Consider the following 22739-nt stretch of genomic DNA (forward strand, 5'->3'; position numbering starts at 1 on the left):
GGACTTATACATCCTGTTCCTTTATAGGCTTGAGAAGTGTTCAGATATTTTTTCTTCAAATAAATTTTCTGCTCCCTTCAACCTCTCTTCTTCTTCTGAGACACCCACTGTTTTTATGTGGCTTTTTCTAATAAAGTCAAATAGTTCTCACAGAGTCTCTTCATTTTCCTTTGAATTCTCAGTTTTCACTTCTCTTCTACCTGGATCATTTCTATCTTTGTGACTGCTTATTCTCTCTTCCATACATTCTATTTTCAATGAATTCTAATAATACAACATTAATCTCATGTATGGAATTCTTCAGCTTCAGAATTTCTGTTTGGTTCTTTTCTATAGTTTTAATCTCTTTGGTAAAATATGCCTTTGGTTCATTAATTTTATTCCTGAATTCACTGAACTGCCTTTCTGGTGTGTGTTTTTGTTTGTTTGTTTTTTGTAGCTAATAGAGTTTCTTTATGACAGTTATTTTGAGTTCTCTATCAGTTAGTTCACAGTCTTCCATGACTTCAAGGTTGGTTTCTGGAGAACTGTCATTGTGTTTTTGTAGTACTGTGTTACCATGGTATTTCATGGTTCCTGATGAGGCATTTCTCTGCTGACATATTGGAAGTAGCAAACACTTTTCTTAGGCAAAGCTCTGCTTACTTTGATTCTAACAATCCAATGAAAGTGAAAGTGAAGTTGCTCAGTTGTGTCTGACTCTTTGCAACCCCATGGACTGTAGGTCACCAGACTCCTCCATCCATGGAATTTTCCAGGAAAGAGTACTGGAGTGGGTTGCCATTTCCTTCTCTAGGGGGTCTTCTTGACACAGGGATTGAACCTGGGTCTCCTACATTGTAGGCAGATGCTTTTACCGTCTGAGCCACCAGGGAAGCCTCAACAATCCAATAGATTGATAATTAGAGGCCTGTCTTTTGGTTTTCAGTAGGTGGTGCTATAGCATGATTTTTGTTTGTTTTTATCTTCTGTTGACTGTCTATAGTAGAGAATTGGTACTTGCTCCCTTCACTGCCTCTGTAAGAGCTGTCCTCAGTGCCCTTATCATTGAGCACCAGAAAGGCAGGCACCTCTGTTGCATCTGAAGTCATCTGGGGTGCAGGCACTGCTACTGCAACTGGGGAAAGAAGAGGGTAGGGTTATGATGCCTTCATGACCTGTGGTCATGAAGACCCCAGGGTCAAGAGCTGGTCAAGATGGGTCAAACTCAAGAGGGGTCAAGAGCTGGTCAAGAGGGATCCAAAGGGGTCAAGCTCAAGAGGGGTCAAGAGCCGGGATCACGGATGCCTTCATTTCGTTTGGGGTTGTTGGGTTCACAGGCACCTCTACCACAAGCAAGGAGACTGGAATCACAGGCACCGCCACAGCTGGAGGGACCTGAGTTAGGAGTCCTGCTACTGTTGCTGCCTGGTTTCCAGTGATCATGAGCACCACTGTGACCAGGAGGCTCTGGTTGTGTGCAACAACTCCGCTACTATTACCAGATTTGCTGGGACTGTGGGCTCAGCTGCTGCAACCAAGGGCCTGGGATTGTGGGTACTGCTTTTAGTGTTCCTTAGGTTCTGCCCTCCCCATGTGTCCTGATCTACTCTCCTTCGCATATGCAGATATGTGGCTCTCACTTGTGTCCTGGTGAGTTGGGCAGAGGGAACTTTTTGAGTTATGGATGTTTTGCTAGTGGTGGATTGAAGAGGAGAAGAAGGCATCTCATGCCACCATGAGGCTGACATCACTGCCTTTATCCCTTTATGATTTCTATCAACCCTGTTTTTCATTCCCTTTCTCCTGGAAATCTGAATAAATATATATTGTGGTATTATGACATTGCAAAAAAATTATTTTATGCTTTTTTCTGTATTATCCATTTTTGTGTGTGTGTGTCCAGAAGTTTTCTTCTTTTATCATCCACATCACTAATTTTCTCACAAGCTGTGACTAAAATAACAAGTCATTCACTGAGTTAAATATATGACACTACAGTTTAACTCTTTTTCTTATTTTATTGTGCCCTAATTCTATCCTAAAAATATTGATCCTTGTAAAGTATGGTTATTTTGAAGTCCTCCCCTTTAATTAGAGCTTCCCTTGTGGCTCAGCTGGTAAAGAATCTGCCTGCAATGCTGGAGACCTGGGTTTGACTCCTGGGTTGGGAAGATCCCCTGGAGAAAGAAAGGCTACCCACTCCAGTATCCTGGCCTGGAGAATTCCACAGACTGTATAAGCCGTGGGGTCACAAAGAGTCATTTTTATTGTGTGTTCTTTCCTTTTGGTCAGTACACTGTGTATGACAAATTACGTATAATTTAATGTTCTGAATGGTGAATTCTCACTCTAGAGAGGATTTAAATGTGCTCTGCAAGAGGGTTAGGGTATGATCACCAGATTCACAAATTATTTTAATCTTATCAAGGATTGAAATTATTTGAACAAGAATTTTAGTCCCTATAAGAGCTGGCCCATTTTCAGTACAGCTTTATAAGTGCATGTCTTGTACAGCCATGAGATCTCAACTCAAGCAGAGGGATGTTTATTTTTCCTCATTTGCCTTGCAGTCCATGACATGCATTTTCTTTTCTTAACCATGAGATATTTAAAAACTCAACTTCTTGGTCTCAGATAAATGGGTCAGGTCTCTAGGTTTTTATCTTTCGGAATGGATACTAATAATTTTTTGCAGACTCAGAGAAAATAAAGGTTTGTCAAGATCTGAAATAAGAATGCATTGCTTTTTACACCTTTGAACAGAATTTTTACAAATATTGTAGTTTTCAACCACTTTATTAAGATTTAATAATTTAACATAAATGCTATTTGTTTAAAGTATATAATCAATGCTTTTTAGTGTGTTCACAGAGTTGTACAATTACAAGAACCATTTAATTTTAGAATATATTCATCACACTACTGCCAATGTAGGAGAGATCAGTTCTATCCCTAATTCCAGAAGATCCCATATGCTGCAGAGAAACTCAGCCCATGTGCTGCAACTACTGAAGCCTGCACACCCTAGAGCCTGTGTGCCACAACAAGAGAAGTGACTGAAATGACAAGCCTATGCACCACAGCTAGAAAGTAGCCCCTGATCACCATAACTAGAGAAAAGTGTGCACAGAAGCAAAGACCCAAAACAAAGTATAAATAAATCGTTTTACAGCAAAACAAAAATAAATAAGTAAAATTATTAAAAAAGATGGATTTATACTAAATGTGGTATTTTATTATTGGTTTCTTTCACTTAGTATAACATGGTTCACCCATATTACTGAATGTATCAATATATCATTCAACACTTCCTGGATAATATTCCATGATATGAATGTACCACATTTGTTTCCTTATTCATCAGTTGAAGAATACTTGGGTTGTTTTTACCTTTGGCTATTTTGGATAAGTTTCTATGAACACTGGTGTATATGTTTGGGCATGGACATAAGTTTTCACTTATGTTGGGCATATATCTAGGAGTGAAGTTTTGTGCCAGGTGATAATGTTACATTGAAGAATTTGAGAAAATTTAGAATGTTTTCCAAACTGCTTGCACTACTGTACATTTATTCCATCAATATATGAGAGTTCTCTACATCCTTGCCAACTGTAATACTTTGGGAAGGTTTTCACAAGAAAAAAAAAATGGTGGTTAAAACAACAGAAGTTTATTTTCTCATAGTTCTTGATGCTGGAATCTAAGATCAAAGTGCCAGCAGGGTTGATTTCCTCTGAGGTTTCTCTTCTTGGCTGCTAGTGGACACTCTCTTGCTGCCTCTTTTTGTGGCTGACTCTCTCTACATACATGCACCCAGTGTCTCCTGGTCTGTGCTGTCTGTGTTCTAACCTCTTTTTCTTATAAGAATAACAGTCATATTGCATTAGGGATGACTGGAACAGCCACATTTTAATTCAATTAACTCTTTAAAACTCTATCTTCAAGTAAGTCATTGTTGAAGATGCTGGGGATTAGGGCTCCAACATATGAGTTTGGGAGGAACATAGTCATCTCATAATACCAACAGTGGTTACTCTCTGTGTTATTATAGGAATCTCAATGGATGTAAATTGGTATCTCATCATGTTTTCTTTTTAGTTTATTTATTTTAATTATTTTAATATTTAGTGTATAAATTATTTTAATATTAATATTAATTATGTTAAATAGTTGATTAATATTCAATGTTTTAATTTATTTTGTTTATTTATTTTAATTGAAGGATAATTGCTTTATAGTATGGCATTGGTTTCTCATTATGATTTTTATTTGCATTCCTTAATAACTATTTATATACAACTTTTTATGTGCTTATTGGATATTTGTATTCTTCTTGGAGAAATAATTATTTGCACTTTTGCAATTGATTATTTGTACATCTGTAAATTAGATTATTCTTATATTATTGTAAATTTTTTTTCTGTATTCTTTATACAATTCCAAAATAGCATAAATAATTTGGAAACATTTTTTCACTTTGTGCTTTTTAAATTTTTCCTTCTTGACTGTAATATTTTCAGAGCAATTTTTTAAAAAGATTGATGAAGTCAAATTATTTATTTTTTCTCTTATCACTTGTATTTCTGGTGTTGTAGCTAAGAAATCACTGCCTAACACAAAGTTAGAAAGGTTTACTCCCATGTCTTCTGCAATTCAGGAGACCCAGGTTCGATCCCTGGGAAGATCCCCTGGAGAAGTAATTGGCTATCTACTTTGGTATTCTTACCTGGAGAATATCTTGGACTGAGGAGCCTATTTAGCCTTTTTATTAATTTTCAGAGACTTTTAATGATTGTCTTTGTTGTTTCTGACTACCTTAAAATAAAGAGTTCTTTTTAAATGCATTATTTATATCAGTCCATCAACAAGTATATCAGTGTCCAAACAGTAAATGTATTGAAATCCAAAAGTGTTCCTAATTATTCATAATAACCAAGTAACTCACATAACTCATGAACCTAACTAATTTAAAATGTTCCCTTTGGCAGTGTATGTTGTTTCTCAAGTTACTATAAAAATAATAAGTTGATTAGCCAGTAGCAATGCCATGATTATAAATTAGTTATATGGTAATTTAAATAACTAAACAATGCATGTGGAAAAAAAGTATACCTTCTTTATATTCTGAGGATTTCCTCCGACAGAGGCAGCTCTCATTAGAAATGGCAAAGCAGTAGGTAGACAGTGCCAAAATGACACAGGCAGTGCATTCAAATACAGACAGTATGCTTGTACTTAATAAGCACAGCAGGTGAACAATTGAATTTGAAAGAGAAATTAAATGGGCTGACCCAAGTGCTAAGGCATTTATTGTGCAGCTCTGCACTTTATGTTCTATGATTACTGTAAAGTTCTTTTGTAAACCAATATGAAAAAACACTATTACAGCAATTGTGCATCAATTAAGTATCATAGCCACAGGAGGAAACACAAACAAATTTTTAAAGGAAGTCAAATTCAATCTGCTCTTATGTTGAAAGCTCTTGTCCTCTCTAATCTTTTATTCTTTATGCTGTATCTGTTATGAATCGAGTATTTTCTTGCACTCAGACCATTTCTTGATGGTTGATAATACTGTAGAGTGAAAAATTGTTAGGACTAGATATACTACTTTTCAAAGTATCACACTTTTCCAAAAATTTTTTTGACCCTCTTGGTGTCATTTCTATTATTAAGTGTTCATTTGTTCTATTCTTCCTATTGGATAACATGATTAAAACTTCCAAATAAAATCTTTTGGCCACTATTGTGAATAAGGTATTGACTTCTTTGAACACTTGCCTTTCCAAATCCAGGAATCACTAACTTACTATACACATGTGAAAAGGTCAAATGTTATCTTAAAAGACTGATACCTAGTGAAGAAGACAGAGCTGGAAAATTGGCAGAAAGTGGTAGGTTCACTTATGGTATTTTATTATTGGCATCTAACCATCATACTAGATATTTATAGAGTCCAACAGAATAATCAAGGAGTTACCCGAAATGTGTTTTGGCCATAAACCATGTCTTAAATAGAATGAAAATAACTTGAGTTTAAAGCAGGATTAAAGAGTTTATCTAGGAGAACAGTGGAAGGTATGAAAGCAGGACACAGAATGTCTCACGTAATTATAAAGATACATCTAGTCTCTAGATACTTTTTACAAAGCTGTTTTTGTGATTTATGGCAGGTACTTGTTTATAAATCCATTTCTGCACAGATACAGTGAAAAACATTTATCATTCTGCTTGGTCTTCCTTATTAGATCCATGTCACATAAACATAACCTAAATCTGGAATCTTACTAAGCTGGCACATAAGCCGGTGGCAACTCTTTGACTACCTTCATTTTTCTGTTGACCTCCAGAAGCCAAGGAGTATTTGACAATGAGTATCCTTAACACCTGTGCCTTATTTGCCAAGCAGGAAAATAACAAAAGCGATTCAGAGTGGTGGAGGTTAGCAAAGGTTTATCAACAAGAGGCAACTCAATATTGATTTTGTTTTAAACATTGTACCCTGCAGCAATTTTCAGAAAGTAATTCAGACTAACTGATATAAAATATTTTATAGCTTAAGGGCATATGTATTTGACAAAATAAAATTAATCAATAAAGATGTCAGTCAACTTGAATCCAGACAGTAAATAAACTCTCCACTCAAGAGAGTGGGACACTAATTATAGTAACTTTTAAGATTGTGAGAAATCTTATTTTCCATGGGGTTGTCCACTACCCTAAGGTGACCTTACTTTTAAACTATCATTCTCTTCTTTGGAATAATTTCTAATTAATATATAGAAATTTAAGGGTGTGAAATATGACATATTTAATGATTTACAGTGTCTTCTCAGATGGCACAGTGGTAAATTATTTACCCATCAATATCGGTTCAGTTCCTGGGTCTGGATGATTCCCTGGAGGAAGAAATGGCAGCCCACTTCAGTGTTTTGTCTGGTAAATTCCATGGACAGAGGAACCCTGTGGGCTGCACTTCATGTCTGAGGGACAGAGCACACACAAACACACACAATGTATCATTAATGATGTGAAAGTATCATGAACATTTAACTGTAAATGACTAAGAATATACAAAGAAGAAAGCCAGCTTAAATCTGTACAATATACGACAGATCATGAAGATGATTAATATATTAGAAAGGAGACTAAATTAATTGTGCAGGTGACATTGATATATTAGTATCTTGATTGTCGTGTCTCTAAAAAGAAAACATTAAAAACGTAGAGGTTAGAGGGCTGAGATAATTGATAAATAAATTCATTATCATTTTCACTTAACGTTCCAAGGCTATCCATATGATTTAATACATTAAACATGATGTATAAATATTCTCTAATACAACTGTAAAAGTCTAAAATATAGTACAAATTATGGGTTTTTTTATCCTGTTTTTAAAATGGAAGAATATCCTACTTATATGCTCTATCATATAAAGAATGATTACCAAAATAATTTCCAACAGATATTTTCATCTAATTACTCAAGTAACTAACCATTGCCCATGTAGGATGAATAAAAAAATGAAAGAAAATAAGTTTGAAAAGAAAAATAAAATCTTTGAAATGAAAGAACATTTGGATTTTATGTTTCAGTCACTTTATAAAAATCATTTATAGAAAGTGATAAATATATATCTATGTAATAGGTAATATATGTTAATGAACATAACACATATTAATATATGCACATGTATATTTTAATACAGTTATTATACAACAGCTACTAATTTCAAAGTCTACTAAGGTTTTTCATCATTGCAGTAAGAAATATACTACTTGAATTTATTCTTCTCTATTAAGATTTATACTAAATCATTTTGAGAATACCTATAGCTGATTCATGCTGATATATGGCAGAAACCAACACAATATTGTAAAGCAATTTTCCTTCAATTAAAAATAAATTAAAAAATAAAAATAAAAAGAAGTAAACAAATCATTTTGAGAACCTAAAACCCCATACAAAGGCATGAACAACTAAGCAAATAAACAGATTTAAATTTTCATAAATTTAGTTACACTTCATTTTTAAATTTTTATTTATGCATTCCTGTTTAGAGTAATAATAAATACATATGTATTTATGTACTCCCAAAGAGCATTGTGTAGGTGGAAATGGCACCCTACTCCAGTATTCCTGCCTGGAGAATCTCATGGACAGAGGACCCTGGTGGGCTAGAGTCCATAGGGTTGCAAAGAGAGACATGAATGAAGCACCTTAGCACAAAGAACTTTGAGGTCCTGCTCAGTCAAGGATTTAGGAAGAATCCTCACACTAGTGGAAAATTATGAACTTACTTGTAATACATGAGATCTCTGCTGTACAAAAATCATTTTCATGTGTATGATATCTACTTGTTCATCAAGATTTGATAAAATTCAGATGTAAATTTCTAACATTACTGAAACCACATAATTCAGAGTGTGGATGCTAAATCACAGGTTTTGAGAAAAGGAAAAGCACCAAGACAGACACATTCAGAAAATAACTAGTTTTAAGGAAGCAACCTGCATTAAGAAATCTAATTCTTTCATCACCTTCGCAAAAATCCTACTATGAAAGAGAATGTTATATTATTTCAACTTCATTAATCATTTGATTAAAATCTCCTCAAAGGCAAGATGAATTTTTCTTTTTTCTTTTTTTTTAAATTTTTATTTTTACTATATTTTACTTTACAATACTATATTGGTTTTGCCATACATTGACATGAATCCACCACGGGTGTACATGAGTTCCGAATCCTGAACCCGCATCCTACCTCCCAGCCCGTATCAGCTCTCTGCATCATCCCCGTGCACAAAGCATCCCATATCCTGTATCAAACATAGACTGGTGATTCGTTTCTTACATGATAGAATACATGCTTCAATGCCATTCTCCCTAATCATCCTACCCTCTCCCTCTCCCTCTCCCTGTCCCTCAGAGTCCAAAAGTCCATTTTATACATCTGTGTCTCTTTTGCTGTCTCGCATACAGGGTTATCGTTACCATCTTTCTAAATTCCATATATATGTGTTAGTATACTGTATTGGTGTTTTTCTCTCTGGCTTATTTCACTCTGTATAATTGGCTCCAGTTTTATCCACCTCATTATAACTGATTCAAATGTATTCTTTTTAGTGGCTGAGTAATACTCCATTGTGTATATATGCCACAGCTTTCTTATCCATTCATCTGCTGATGGACATCTAGGTTGTTTCCATGTCCTGGCTATTATAAACAGTGCTGCAATGAACATTGGGGTACAGGTGTTTCATTCAATTCTGGTTTCCTTGGTGTGTATGCCCAGCAGTGGGATTGCTGGGTCATAAGGCAGTTCTATTTCCAGTTTTTTAAGGAATCTCCACTCTGTTCTGCATAGTGGCTGTACTAGTTTGCATTCCCACCAACAGCGTAAGAGGGTTCCCTTTTCTCCACACCCTCTCCAGCATTTATTGCTTGTAGACTTTTGGATCGCAGCCATTCTGACTGGTGTGAAATGGGACCTTATTGTGGTCTTGATTTGCATTTCTCTGATAGTGAGTGATGTTGAGCATCTTTTCATGTGTTTGTTAGCCATCTGTATGTCTTCTTTGGAGAAATGTCTATTTAGTTCTTTGGCCCATCTTTTGATTGGGCCATTTATTTTTCTGGAGTTGAGCTGCAGAAGTTGCTTGTATATTTTTGAGATAAGTTGTTTGACAGTTGCTTCATTTGCTATTATTTTCTCCCATTTTGAAGGCTGTCTTTTCACCTTGCTTATAGTTTTCTTTGTTGTGCAGAAGCTTTTAATTTTAATTAGGTCCCATTTGTTTATTTTTGCTTTTATTTCCAGTATTCTGGGGGGTGGATCATAGAGGATCCTGCTGTGATTTATGTCGGAGAGTGTTTTGCCTATGTTCTCCTCTAGGAGTTTTATAGTTTCTGGCATTACGTTTAGATCTTTAATCCATTTTGAGTTTATTTTTGTGTATGGTGTTAGAAAGTGATCTAATTTCATTCTTTTATAAGTGGTTGACCAGTTTTCCCAGCACCACTTGTTAAAGAGATTATCTTTACTCCATTGTATATTCTTGCCTCCTTTGTGAAAGATAAGGTGTCCCTAGGTGTATGGATTTATCTCAGGGCTTTCTATTTTGTTCCATTGGTCTATATTTCTGTCTTTGTGCCAGTACCATACTGTGTTGATGACTGTGGCTTTGTAGTAGAGTCTGAAGTCAGGCAAGTTGATTCCTCAAGTTCCATTCTTCTTTCTCAAGATTGCTTTGACTATTCGAGGTTTTTTTGTATTTCCATACAAATCTTGAAATTATTTGTTCTAGTTCTGTGAAAAATACTGCTGGTAGCTTGATAGGGATTGCATTGAATCTGTAGATTGCTTTGGGTCATATACTCATTTTCGCTGTATTGATTCTTCCAATCCATGAACATGGTATATTTCTCCATCTATTGGTGTCCTCTTTGATTTCTTTCATCAGGGTTTTATAGTTTTCTATATATAGGTCTTTGGTTTCTTTAGGTAGATATATTCCTAAGTATTTTATCCTTTTCATTGCAATGGTGAATGGAATTGTTTCCTTAATTTTTTTATACTTTCTCATTATTAGTGTATAGGAATGCAAGGGATTTCTGTGTGTTGATTTTATATCCTGCAACTTTGCTATATTCATTGATTAGCTCTAGTAATTTTCTGGTGGAGTCTTTAGGGTTTTTTATGTAGAGGATCACGTCATCTGCAAACAGTGAGAGTTTTACTTCTTCTTTTCCAGTTTGGATTCCTTTTATTTCTTTTTCTGCTCTGATTGCTGTTGCCAAAACTTCCAGAACTATGTTGAATAGTAGCGGTAAAAGTGGGCACCCTTGTCTTGTTCCTGACTTTAGGGGAAATGCTTTCAATTATTCACCATTGAGGATAATGTTTGCTGTTGGTCTGTCATATATAGTTTTTATTATGTTGAGGTATGTTCCTTTTATACCTGCTTTCTGGAGAGTTTTTATCATAAATGGATGTTAAATTTTGTCAAAGGCCTTCTCTGCATCTATTGAGATAAGCACATGGCTTTTATTTTTCAATTTGTTAATGTGGTGAATTACACTGATTGATTTGCGGATATTGAAGAATCCTTGAATCCCTGCGATAAAGCCCACTTGGTCATGATGTATGATCTTTTTAAAGTGTTGTTGGATTCTGATTGCTAGAACTTTGTTGAGGATTTTTGCATCTATGTTCATCAGTGATATCGGCCTGTAGTTTTCTTTTTTTGTGGCGTCTTTGTCAGCTTTTGGTATTAGCGTGATGGTGGCCTCATAGAATGAGTTTAGAAGTTTACCTTCCTCTGCAACTTTCTGGAAGAATTTGAGTAGGATAGGTGTTAACTCTTCTCAAAATTTTTGGTAGAATTCAGCTGTGAAGCTGTCTGGACCTGGGCTTTTGTTTGCTGGAATATTTCTGATTACAGTTTCAATTTCTGTGCTTGTGATGGATCTGTTAAGATTTTCTATTTCTTCCTGGTTCAGTTTTGGAAAGTTGTACTTTTCTAAGAATTTGTCCATTTCTTCCACGTTGTCCATTTTATTGGCATATAATTGCTGATAGTAGTCTCTTATGATCCTTTGTATTTCTGTGTTTGTCTGTTGTGATCTCTCCATTTTCATTTCTAATTTTATTGATTTGATTTTTCTCTCTTTGTTTCTGATGAGTCTGGCTAGTGATTTGTCAATTTTATTTATCCTTTCAAAGAACCAGCTTTTGGCTTTGTTGATTTTTGCTATGGTCTCTTTTGTTTGTTTTTGTTTGTTTGTTTGTTTGTTTGTTGTTGTTTTTTTGCATTTATTTCTGCCCTAATTTTTAAGATTTCTTTCCTTCTGCTAATTCTGGTGTTCTCCATTTCCTCTTTTTTTAGTTGCTTTAGGTGTAGAGTTAGGTTATTTATTTGACTTTTTTTCTTGTTTCTTGAGGTATGCCTGTATTGTTATGAACTTTCCTCTTAGGACTGCTTTTATAGTGTCCCACAGGTTTTGGGTTGTTGTGTTTTCATTTTCATTCGTTTCTATGGATATTTTGATTTCTTTTTTGATTTCTTCTGTGATTTGTTGGTTATTCAGAAGCGTGTTGTTCAGCCTCCATATGTTGGGATTTTTAATATTTTTCCTACTGTAATTGAGATCTAATATTAATGCATTATGGTCAGAAAAGATGCTTGGAATGATTTCATTTTTTTTTTTTTAATTTATCAAGGTTAGATTTATGGCCCAGGATGTGATCTATCCTGGAGAAGGTTCCGTGCACACTTGAGAAAAAGGTGAAATTCTTTGTTTTGGGGTGAAATGTCCTATAGATATCAATTAGGTCTAACTGGTCTATTGTATCATTTAAAGTTTGTGTTTCTTTGTTAATTTTCTATTTAGTTGATCTATCCATAGGTGTGAGTGGGGTATTAAAGTCTCCGACTATTATTGTGTTACTGTTAATTTTCCCTTTCATACTTGTTAGCATATGTCTTACATATTGCGGTGCTCCTATGTTGGGTACATATATATTTATAATTGTTATATCTTCTTCTTGGATTGATCCTTTGATCATTACGTAGTGGCCTTCTTTGTCTCTTTTTACAACTTTTATTTTAAAGTCTATTTTATCTGATATAAGTATTGCCACTCCTGCTTTCTTTTGGTCTCTATTTGCGTGGAATATCTTTTTCCAGCCATTTACTTTCAGTCTGTATGTGTCCCTTGTTTTGAGGTGGGTTTCTTTTAGACAGCATGTATAGAGATAATGTTATTGTATCCATTCAGCCAGTCTTTGCCTTTTGGTTGGGGCATTCAACCCATTTACGTTTAAGGTAATTATCGATAAGTATGATCCCATTGCCATTTACTTTACTGTTTTGGGTTCAGGTTTACATGCCATTTTTTGTTTCCTGTCTAGAGAATATCCTTTAGCATTTGTTGGAGAGCTGGTTTGGTGGTGCTGAATTCTCTCAGCTTTTGCTTGTCTGTAAAGCTTCTTATTTCTCCTTCATATTTGAATGAGATCCTTGCTGGGTACAGTAATCTGGGCTGTAGGTTATTTCCTTTCATCACTTTAAGTTTGTTTTGCCATTCCCTCCTGGCCTGAAGCGTTTCTATTGAAAGATCTGCAGTTATCCTTATGGGAATCACCTTGTGTGTTATTTGTTGTTTTTCCGTTGCTGCTTTTAATATTTGTTCTTTGTGTTTTATCTTTTGTTAATTTGATTAATATGTGTCTTGGGGTGTTTCGCCTTGGGTTTATCCTATTTGGAACTCTCTGGGTTTCTTGGACTTGGGTGATTATTTCCTTCCCCATTTTAGGGAAGTTTTCAACTATTATCTCCTCAAGGATTTTCTCATGGTCTTCTTTTTGTCTTCTTCTTCTGGGACTGCTATAATTCGAATGTTGGAGAGTTTCATATTGTCCTGGAGGTCTCTGAGATTGTCCTCATTTCTTTTAATTCGTTTTTCTTTTTTCCTCTCTGATTCACTTATTTCTACCATTTTATCTTTTATTTCACTAATCCTATCTTCTGCCTCCATTATTCTACTATTTTTTGCCTCCAGAGTGTTTCTGATCTCATTTATTGCATTATTCATTATATACTGACTCTTTTTTATTTCTTCTAGGTCCTTTTTAAACCATTCTTGCGTCTTCTCAATCCTTGTCTCCAGGTTATTTATCTGTGATTCCATTTTGCTTTCTAGATTTTGAATCATTTTTACTATCAATATTCGGAAGTCTTTATGAGGTACAGTCCCTATCTCTTCCTCTTTTGTTTGGTTAGGTGGGCATTTCTCCTGTTCCTTTACCTGCTGGGTATTCCTCTGTCTCTTCATCTTGGTTATATTACTGCGTTTGGGGTGGCTTTTCTGTATTCTGGCAGTTTGTGGAGTTATCTTGATTGTGGAGTTTCCTCACTGTGGGTGGGGTTGTATCAGTGCTTGTCAAGGTTTCTTGGTTACGGAGGCTTGTGTTGGAGTTCTGGTGGCTAGAGCTGGATTTCTTCTCTCTGGAGTGCAATGAAGTGACCAGTAATGGGTTATCAGACGTCAATGGTTTCGGAGTAACTTTGAGCTGCCTGTATATTGAAGCTCAGGGATGTGTTCCTGTGTTGCTGGAGAATTTGCATGGTATGTCTTGCTCTGGAACTTGTTGGCCCTTGAGTGGTGCTTGGTTTCAGTGTAGGTATGGAGGTGTTTGATGAGCTCCTATCGATTGATGTTCCCTGGATTCAGGAGTTCTCTGATGTTCTCAGGATTTGGACTTGAGCCTCCTGCTTCTGGATTTCAGTTTTATTTCTACAGTAGCCTCAATATTTCTCCATCTATACAGCACTGATGATAAAACATCTAGGTTAAAGATTAAAAGTTTCTCCACATTGAGGGACATCCAGAGAGGTTTCACTGAGTTACATGGAGAAGAGAAGAGGGAGGGGTAGTTAGAGGTGACTGGAATGAGATGAGGTGGGATCAGAAGAGGAGAGAGCAAGCTAGCCAGTAATCACTTCCTTATGTGTGCTCCACTGTCTGGACTGCTCAGAGGTGTTCACTGAGTTATATAGAGAAGAGGAGAAAGAGGAAGTAGACAGAGGTGGCCAGGAGGGTAAAAGAGCGAAATTGAAAGGAGAGAGACAGATCTAGCCAGTAACCAGTTCCTTAAGTGTTCTCCACCGTCTGTAACACACAGAAATTCACCGAGTTGGGTAGAAAAGAGAAAGGGGAGGGAAGAGACAGAGGCCGCCTTGTGGAGAAAAAGGAGAGTCCAAAGGAAGAGAGAGTGGTCAAGCCAGTAATCTCACTCTCAGGTAAAATTGGGTACTGAATATTGGGTTTTTTAATGCACAAAATTGACAACAAATACCAAAAAGCAAAGATTAAAAATCTAGAGTAGAGGTTGGATTTTCAAAAATACAATATTAAAGAAAAGAAGAAGAAGAAGGAGAAGGAAAAAAAAAGCCACAGGAATTATTAAAAAACAACGACAACCACAAAAAGACTATATACGGCGTTTGCTTTAAAAATAGGGTCCTTTTTTTTTGAAAAGTAATAGTAGGTTATAAAAATAAAAATTAAAGGAGAAATAGAGGACTTAGAAATTTAAAAAGGTTAAAAATAAAGAAGAAGAAAAAGAAAAGAAAAACAGTCACACAACAATATCAACAACAACAACAAAAAAAAAGAATGATTGTAAAAATAGTAAAGATATATCTGGCCCTTTCTCTAGTGTTGTGGGCCATGTGGGGTCACTTCCAAGGTGGTTCCCTCTGTTTAACTTCTGTTTGCTGGTCTCTTCAGTGTCTGGTTTCTGCCCTGACACAGGGGGGCAGTGGTGGATACTTTTTTTTTTTTTAGGCTCACTTGTTCAGTTGCACTGTGGGGAGGGAGGGATGCTGCAAACAAATATCACTGTCGTGTGCTCACAGTGTCTCAGTGCCGCTGGGCCTGCCCCTGCTCGTGGCACACACAACTTAGGCTCTACATTGCTTCCCCGGGAACAGTCTGAGGCCGGCCCTAGGCTGCATGCACCTCCCCAGTCTAAGCCACTCAGGCTTGGCACTCAGGTAGCCCTCAGAGGCGCAGATTCGATTGGGCCTGCGTTTTGCCCCCTTCCCAGGACCGAGTAGCTCGAGTGTTTGGTGAGTGCAGTCACTGTGACTTATGGTCTTTCCCGTCTCTGCTGCTTAGTTTTCTGGGTGTATCATTGGCATCCTTTCTCAGGTGAATGATGACTGTCCAGAACCCCAGAAGTCTTAGTTAGCAAAGAAGCCTGCTTGTATTTTGGTAGGTAATGCCTCTCTTGGGCTGCGATTGCCCGCTTCCAGCCCTTCCAGCTCTGGCTGCCTGTCACCGGAGGGGGATGGTCTGCAGCTGGCTATTTCTGTTCCATCCTTTGTTCTGTGCATGGTCCTGGAGGAGTCTTATGTTCGAGCTTTTCTTGTGGTAGCTATCCCACAGTCTGGTTTGCTAGCTCACGTTAGTTTGCTCTGGTTACAGGCGGGGCATTCTGGCCCGAATCTTACAAAGCACTGCAGCCCGCGCTTCCCGCGCCTCCCTGCCCAGCCCCCACTTGCTAGTGGTGGATGCAGGCGTCTGTGCTGTTTCTCCTCTGGGGAGTTACTGTTGGACTTGTAATCTGTTGCTTTTAATTATTTATTTATTTTTCCTTCCTGTTATGTTGCCCTCTGTGCTTCCAAAGCTCGCCACAGACTCGGCAGCAAGAGTGTTTCCAGGTGTTTGGAAACCTCTCTCCTTAAGATTCCCTTCCCAGGACGGAGCTCCCTCCCTACCTCCTTTGTCTCCTTTTTCATCTTTTATATTTTTTCCTACCTGTTTTTGAAGACAATGATCTGCTTTTCTGGGTGCCTGATGTCCTCTGCCAGCATTCAGAAGTTGTTTTGTGAAATTTACTCAGTGTTGAAATGTTCTTTTGTTGAATTTGCAAGGCAGAAAGTGGTCTCCCAGTCATATTCCTCTGCCATCTTAGGACCGCCCCTCAAGATGAATTTTTCACACATCTTTATATCCACATTATGAAACACAATTTATTTAATAATTTTTAATTTGTGCTGTTACGCCAGGAAGCATTTGCTAGATCACCACCTCTTAAAATTCACTGCCTTATAGCACCAAACATTTATTTCTTGCTCTCCTACTTTCAAATTAGATTGGAGTCACTTAATCTAGCTGGGCATGCCTAGTCTTGGATGAAGAGTGCAGATAAGATTTGGGTTTTCTCCCCATGTACCTTATCTTCCTTGAAACAAAATCTCCACAAGTCATCTTCTTGTGGCAAATTCAGGAATTCAAGAGTGAAACACTGAGATCAATTTCATGTACCAGAACCACACACATAATTCTCTCTGTCTCTCTCTCTCTCTTTTTTTTTTTTAATTTTAAGAGATATTTTGTTATCTCTAAACGTAATGAGTAATTTTGGTGCCTTAAATTTCTATGGCACAATGTCCTTAAGCTTTCTGGGAGTTATTTTGTGAGCCAGAAAGATCCACTGGACACTTTCAGAGGTCTTGAAAAATGAGTGTTACAACCATGATATTAACTCCATCTTTCTATGAAGTTTTTTCTTAATGACCACAATTTGATTATTTACCAACTCTGAAATGTTGTCTATCTGTATGTCTTCTAAATTCTGCTTGTAAACTGGCCATTTTTTTGGTGTTCTTCACTTCCTATTTTCCTGGTAGATAAAACCAGTTTCAGTTTTAATATTTGGCCACAAAATTTACTCACCCAGAGCTACAGGTTCATTATGGGCATATTTCCTATCACTTGCTTTTATTTTTATTTTTATTTTTTAATCTATGAAGACTACTGTTTGGAGTATTTTTAGGTCCACCCCCTAAATTGTGAAGGTGGTACAGAGGAATCCTATATACTTCCTGCTTTATACAAGCTTCCGCCATTAAAAAAAAAAAAATCCTCAAAAACAACAGGACATTTCATACAATTTATAAATCTCCTCTAATGGCACCACTGGTCACAATCATGAAAAGTCTCTGGAATAAAATTAAAATATTTTTTTCACACTATATACAAGAATAAACTCAAAATGCATTAAAGGCATAAATGCAAGATGAAAAATATCAAGACTCCTAGGTGAAAAGATAGGAAGAACAGTTTGGGTAGAAATCATAGCAACTTGCATTGCTTTTGCTAATTATGACATATTTATTATTCCCAAATACCTAGGAAGTGTGAAAAATTTAAGTGACTAATGCCATAAAATTCTATTTTTTATTTCAAGAATTGCATTTATTATGTAGCTAGTTTGGGGCAATTTAAAATTCTTAGGTCTAAGGTGTGATAGATGACATGTGCAAAAATTTTATAAGAACAAAATGTAATGAAAAATCAATTTATTCCTTTGAAATATATTATAAATAATACATAAAAGAAAAGGGGTTAGTCCAGGGGAAAATGGCACCTTAACTGCCAATTATCCATATTACTTTTATATGTATCATATGTAATCTATCACCATATAGTGTCTTCACTGTCCTAAAATATACTTTGAATACTATTTATATAGAATTTTGTATTAGATTTCATAAATTTCGATAAAATGTTGGACGGCATTATTGACTCAATGGACATGGGTTTGGGTGGACTCTGGGAGTTGGTGATGGACAGGGAGGCCTGGCGTGCTATGGTTCATGGGGTCGCAAAGAGTCAGACATGACTGAGTGACTGAATTTAACTGAACTGATCATGAAAATCACTTGCAAAAATAATAATAAAAAAAGGATATGTATGAAATATTTTAACTTGTTCTCTTCTATATTTGCATAGATAGTTCTTAGGACTAGAGCCAATTCACTTGAAGCGTGTTCCTCAATCATTCTGTAGCAATTTCACTCCAGGAATTTATGACTTCACAGTTACTATATCCTTTCCAGGTGACCTAAAATTAACAAGCAAGGCATGATCATTACTGGCATTTGAAATAGAGTAAAAAATAGTTCCTTCATTCTTTTTCAGAAGCCACTGTATAGATTTATTTGCTTTTATCTTGTGCTTTACAGTTAGTAAATTTGTAAGATTAATAACAAAAAGATAATACACCCTTATTTTTTCTCTCTCATTTCGTTCTACGTACTAAAGATTTTTCTACATTGTGGTTCTTCAAAAAACATTTTTCTCTAAAAAACTATTTGGATGAAATAAAATTGTTGCAACATTATAAAAATTTGATTTTACTTTTAAATATATCAATGATCAGTAGTATTTGACTTATACTTTACCCACACTATTAATTACAATAATATATGCATAAATGTGTGAATATCAGCAACATATAAACATGATCTGTAATCCAACTAATACACTTATATACAGTATATACACTTATATGCTTATAATTCCAGTATACACACTTATATACTTATAATTTTAACATTAATTTGCATTAATTATCTTAATAATAAAATATATGTTATTAATTTCCTAAGAAAGAAATTCAAGAGAAGAGATATCTGATATAAAACTAAGATTCTAAATGATAAAGAAATGAAAAGCTGAGAAATTAAATTTCAACTTGCCTTGTTTATGGCAATAATAATGATTTTATAAAGTTATTAATAAAATTAACAATGGCTAATAACAAAAGTAACAGCAAATATTTATTAAATACCTACTATGCCAAAGGGACTCTTCTAAATGATGAAAAACATATATATATATATATATATATTTGAGAATCAGTTATACAAGGTGATAGTATATATGAATTTTACCTTCTGTTAAAAAAACATGCACACAAAATAATAATAAATTAACAAACACGACCACTAGATATTGATAACTGTTAAAAAGGAAACAAACATGAGGAATTTGTTCATTATGGAATATCAAACTTCATCTACTTCAGTTTAGTTCAGTTCAGTCACTCAGTAATGCCCAACACTTGGCAACCCTATAAACTGCAGCATGCCAGGCTTCCATGTCCATCACCAACTACCGGAGTCCAACCAAACCCATGTCTATTGAATCATGCATGCTGAAGCCTGGCTTGGAGAATTTTGAGCATTACTTTGCTAGAATGTGAAATGAGTGCAATTGTGTGGTAGTTTGAGCATTCTTTGGCATTGCCTTTCTTTGGGATTGGAATGAAAACTAACATTTTCCAGTCCTGTGGCAACTGCTGAGTTTTCCAAATTTGTTGACATATTGAGTGCTGCATTTTCACGGCATCATCCTTTAAGATTTGAAGCAGCTCAACTGGAATTCCATCACCTCTAGCTTAGCTTTGTTTGTAGTCATGCTTTTAAGGCCCACTTGACTTCACATTCCAGGATGTCTGGCTCTAGGTGAGTCTGAGTGATCACACCATTGTGATTATCTTGGTTGTGAAGATCTTTCATGTAGTTCTTCTCTGTATTCTTGCCGCCTCTTCTTAATATTTCTGCTTCAAAGACACAGAAATGCTGGATAAAATTAATGAAGTAGAAATTCCTGGTTGAATGGGATCAAGGAAATAGAAATCTCCCAATCAACAAATACAAAGAAATAACAACATCAGAGAAATATGTGCTTGCTGAGGTTCATCAGAGAAGTTGAGGTATGTTTAATCCTTATTAGCTGGAAATGGTGTTTTAATGTTTCAGGAGGAAAAAAAATTATAACTATATACTTTATGGTCACTGGATTCAAGATCTTACCTATCAAAGAAAGTAAAGAGTCACAAACCATTACTACACCTTAACTGGAAATGAGAAAAAATCTGCAGTTTTAGAGAAAGGAAGCAATAAATGTTTATAGCAATTGATTTATAATAGCTTCAAATTAGAAAAAATACACATATTGCAAGGGTGAAAGGTTAAACAGATTGTGGTAATGCTCACATTCCTCTAATATTTTGAGACAAACTCAAATGAAAACACAACTTTCCAAAACTTATGGGGTAGTGCAAGAGCAGTTCTATGAGGGAAGTTGTATAGCAATAAATGACTAAATTAACAACAGATAAATACCTAAATTATCAACAAAAGCAAAGATCATAAACAACCTAAATTTACACTTCGAAGGAAGTAGAAAATAAGAACAACCTTAAAGTGACTAAAAGTAAAAATAATAGACTAGAGAAGAAATTAATAAAATCAAGACTATCCCCACTGTGATAGTCTGACTGACTATCCACTGACTGTGTGGACCACAACAAACTCCGAAAAATTCTTAAAGATATGGGAATAGCAGACTACCTGACCTGCCTCTTAAGAAATCTGTATGCAGTTCAAACAGCAACAGTTAGAAGTGGACATGGAACATCTGACTGGTTGTTGTTGTCAGATACGGAAAGGAGTACGTCCAGGCTGTATATTGTCACCCTGCTTATTTAACTTATATGCAGAGTACATCATGAGAAACTCTGGCTGGATGAAGCACAAGCTGGAATTCAGACTGCTAGACAAATATCAGTAACCTCAGATATGCAGAAGACACCACCCTTATGGCAGAAAGTGAAGAACTAAAGAGCCTCGTGATAATAGTGAAAGAGGAGAGTGAAAAAGTTGGCTTAAAGCTCAACATTCAGAATACTAAGATCATGGCATCCAGTCCCATCACTTCGTGGCTAATAGATGGGGAAACAGTGGAAGCAGTGACTGACTTTATTTTTCTAGGCTCCAAAATCACTGCAGATGGTGACTGCAGCCATGAAATTGAAAGACTCTTTCTCCTTGGAAGGAAAGTTATGACCAACCAGGACAGCATATTCAAAAGCAGAGACATTAATTTGCCACCAAAGGCAAGGCTATGGTTTTTTCCAGTGGTCATGTATGGATGTGAGAGTTGAACTGTGGAGAAAGCCAGTGCATCCTAAAGGAAATCAGTCCTGGGTGTTCATTGGAAGGACTGCTTCTGAAGCTGAAACTCCAATACCTGGCCACCTGATGTGAAGAGCTGACTCATTTGAAAAGACCCTGATGCTGAGAGGGATTGGGGGCAGGAGGAGAAGGGGATGACAGAGGATGAGATGGCTGAATGGCATCATGGACTCGATGGACATTAGTTTGATTGAACTCCAGGAGTTGGTGATGGACAGGGAGGCCTGGCGTGCTGTGATTCATGGGGTTGCAAAGAGTCAGAAACGACTGAGTGACTGAACTGAACTGAACTGAACAATGAATTAACTAAAAAAGAAACTTTTAAATCCCATTATGTCATATAAAACTGAAAAATACTTAGAAGTAAATTTAACTGGGGAGGTAAATGATAGATACATTTAAAACAACAAGATGTGCATAAAAACATTGGAGAATACACAAAAAAAATAGAGAATTATCCTATTCTCTTTCTCTTTCTTGAAGAGAAGTAGGAGACATCCTACTTCATGATTTCCAAATACATTACAGAGAAATTTTGCCATTTTTGATGGCATGAATGATCCTTGAGAACATCAGGCTAAGTGAAATAGGTCAGACAGAGAAAAACAGGTAATATATGATTTCCACTGTATGTGGAATGTAAAAAATTAAACTCATAGGGTGTGGGGGAAATAGGTAAAGGTGGGCCAATAGTACAAATGTCCAGTTATAAAATGAAATTTTTCTGGGGATGTAAATGTAGGTAACGCTAGTGGTAAAGAACACACCTGCAATTCAGTAGACACAGGAGACACAGGTTTGATCCTTGTGTCCGGAAGATCTCCTGGAGGAGGGCATGGAAACCCACTCCAGTATTTTTGCCTGGGTTATCCCATGGAGAGAGGAGCCTGGAGGCCTACGGTTCATAGGGTCACAAAGAGTTGGACATGACTGAAGTGATGTAACACGTAACACAATGTATAGCATGATAACTATAGTTATACCTATTGTATGAAGTATATTTGAGAGTTGCTAAGAGGTAGATTGTAAAAATTCTCACCACACAAAAATGTAACTATGGGGAGTGATGGTTGTATTAACTAACCTGATTATAGTAATTATTTTGCAATAAATACATATTTCAATTAAGTTAAAATAAGCTTGTTCCTTGAAAGGAAAACTATGAAAAACCTAGACAGTATATGTGAAAGCATAGAAATCACTTTTCTAATAAAGGTACATATAGTTGAACCTGCGCTTTTTCCAGTAGCCATGTGAGAGTTGCACTGTAAAGAAAGCTGAGCACTAAAGAATTGATGCTTTTGTTGTGCTAGAGAGGATTTTTGAGAGTCCCTTGGAATGCAAGGAGATCAAAGCAGTGAATCGTAAAGGAAATCAACCCTGAATATTCATTGGAAGGACTGATGTTGAAGCTAAA

The sequence above is a fragment of the Capra hircus genome, chromosome 2 (assembly GCF_001704415.2).
Source record: "Capra hircus breed San Clemente chromosome 2, ASM170441v1, whole genome shotgun sequence".
Lineage (NCBI taxonomy): Eukaryota > Metazoa > Chordata > Mammalia > Artiodactyla > Bovidae > Capra > Capra hircus.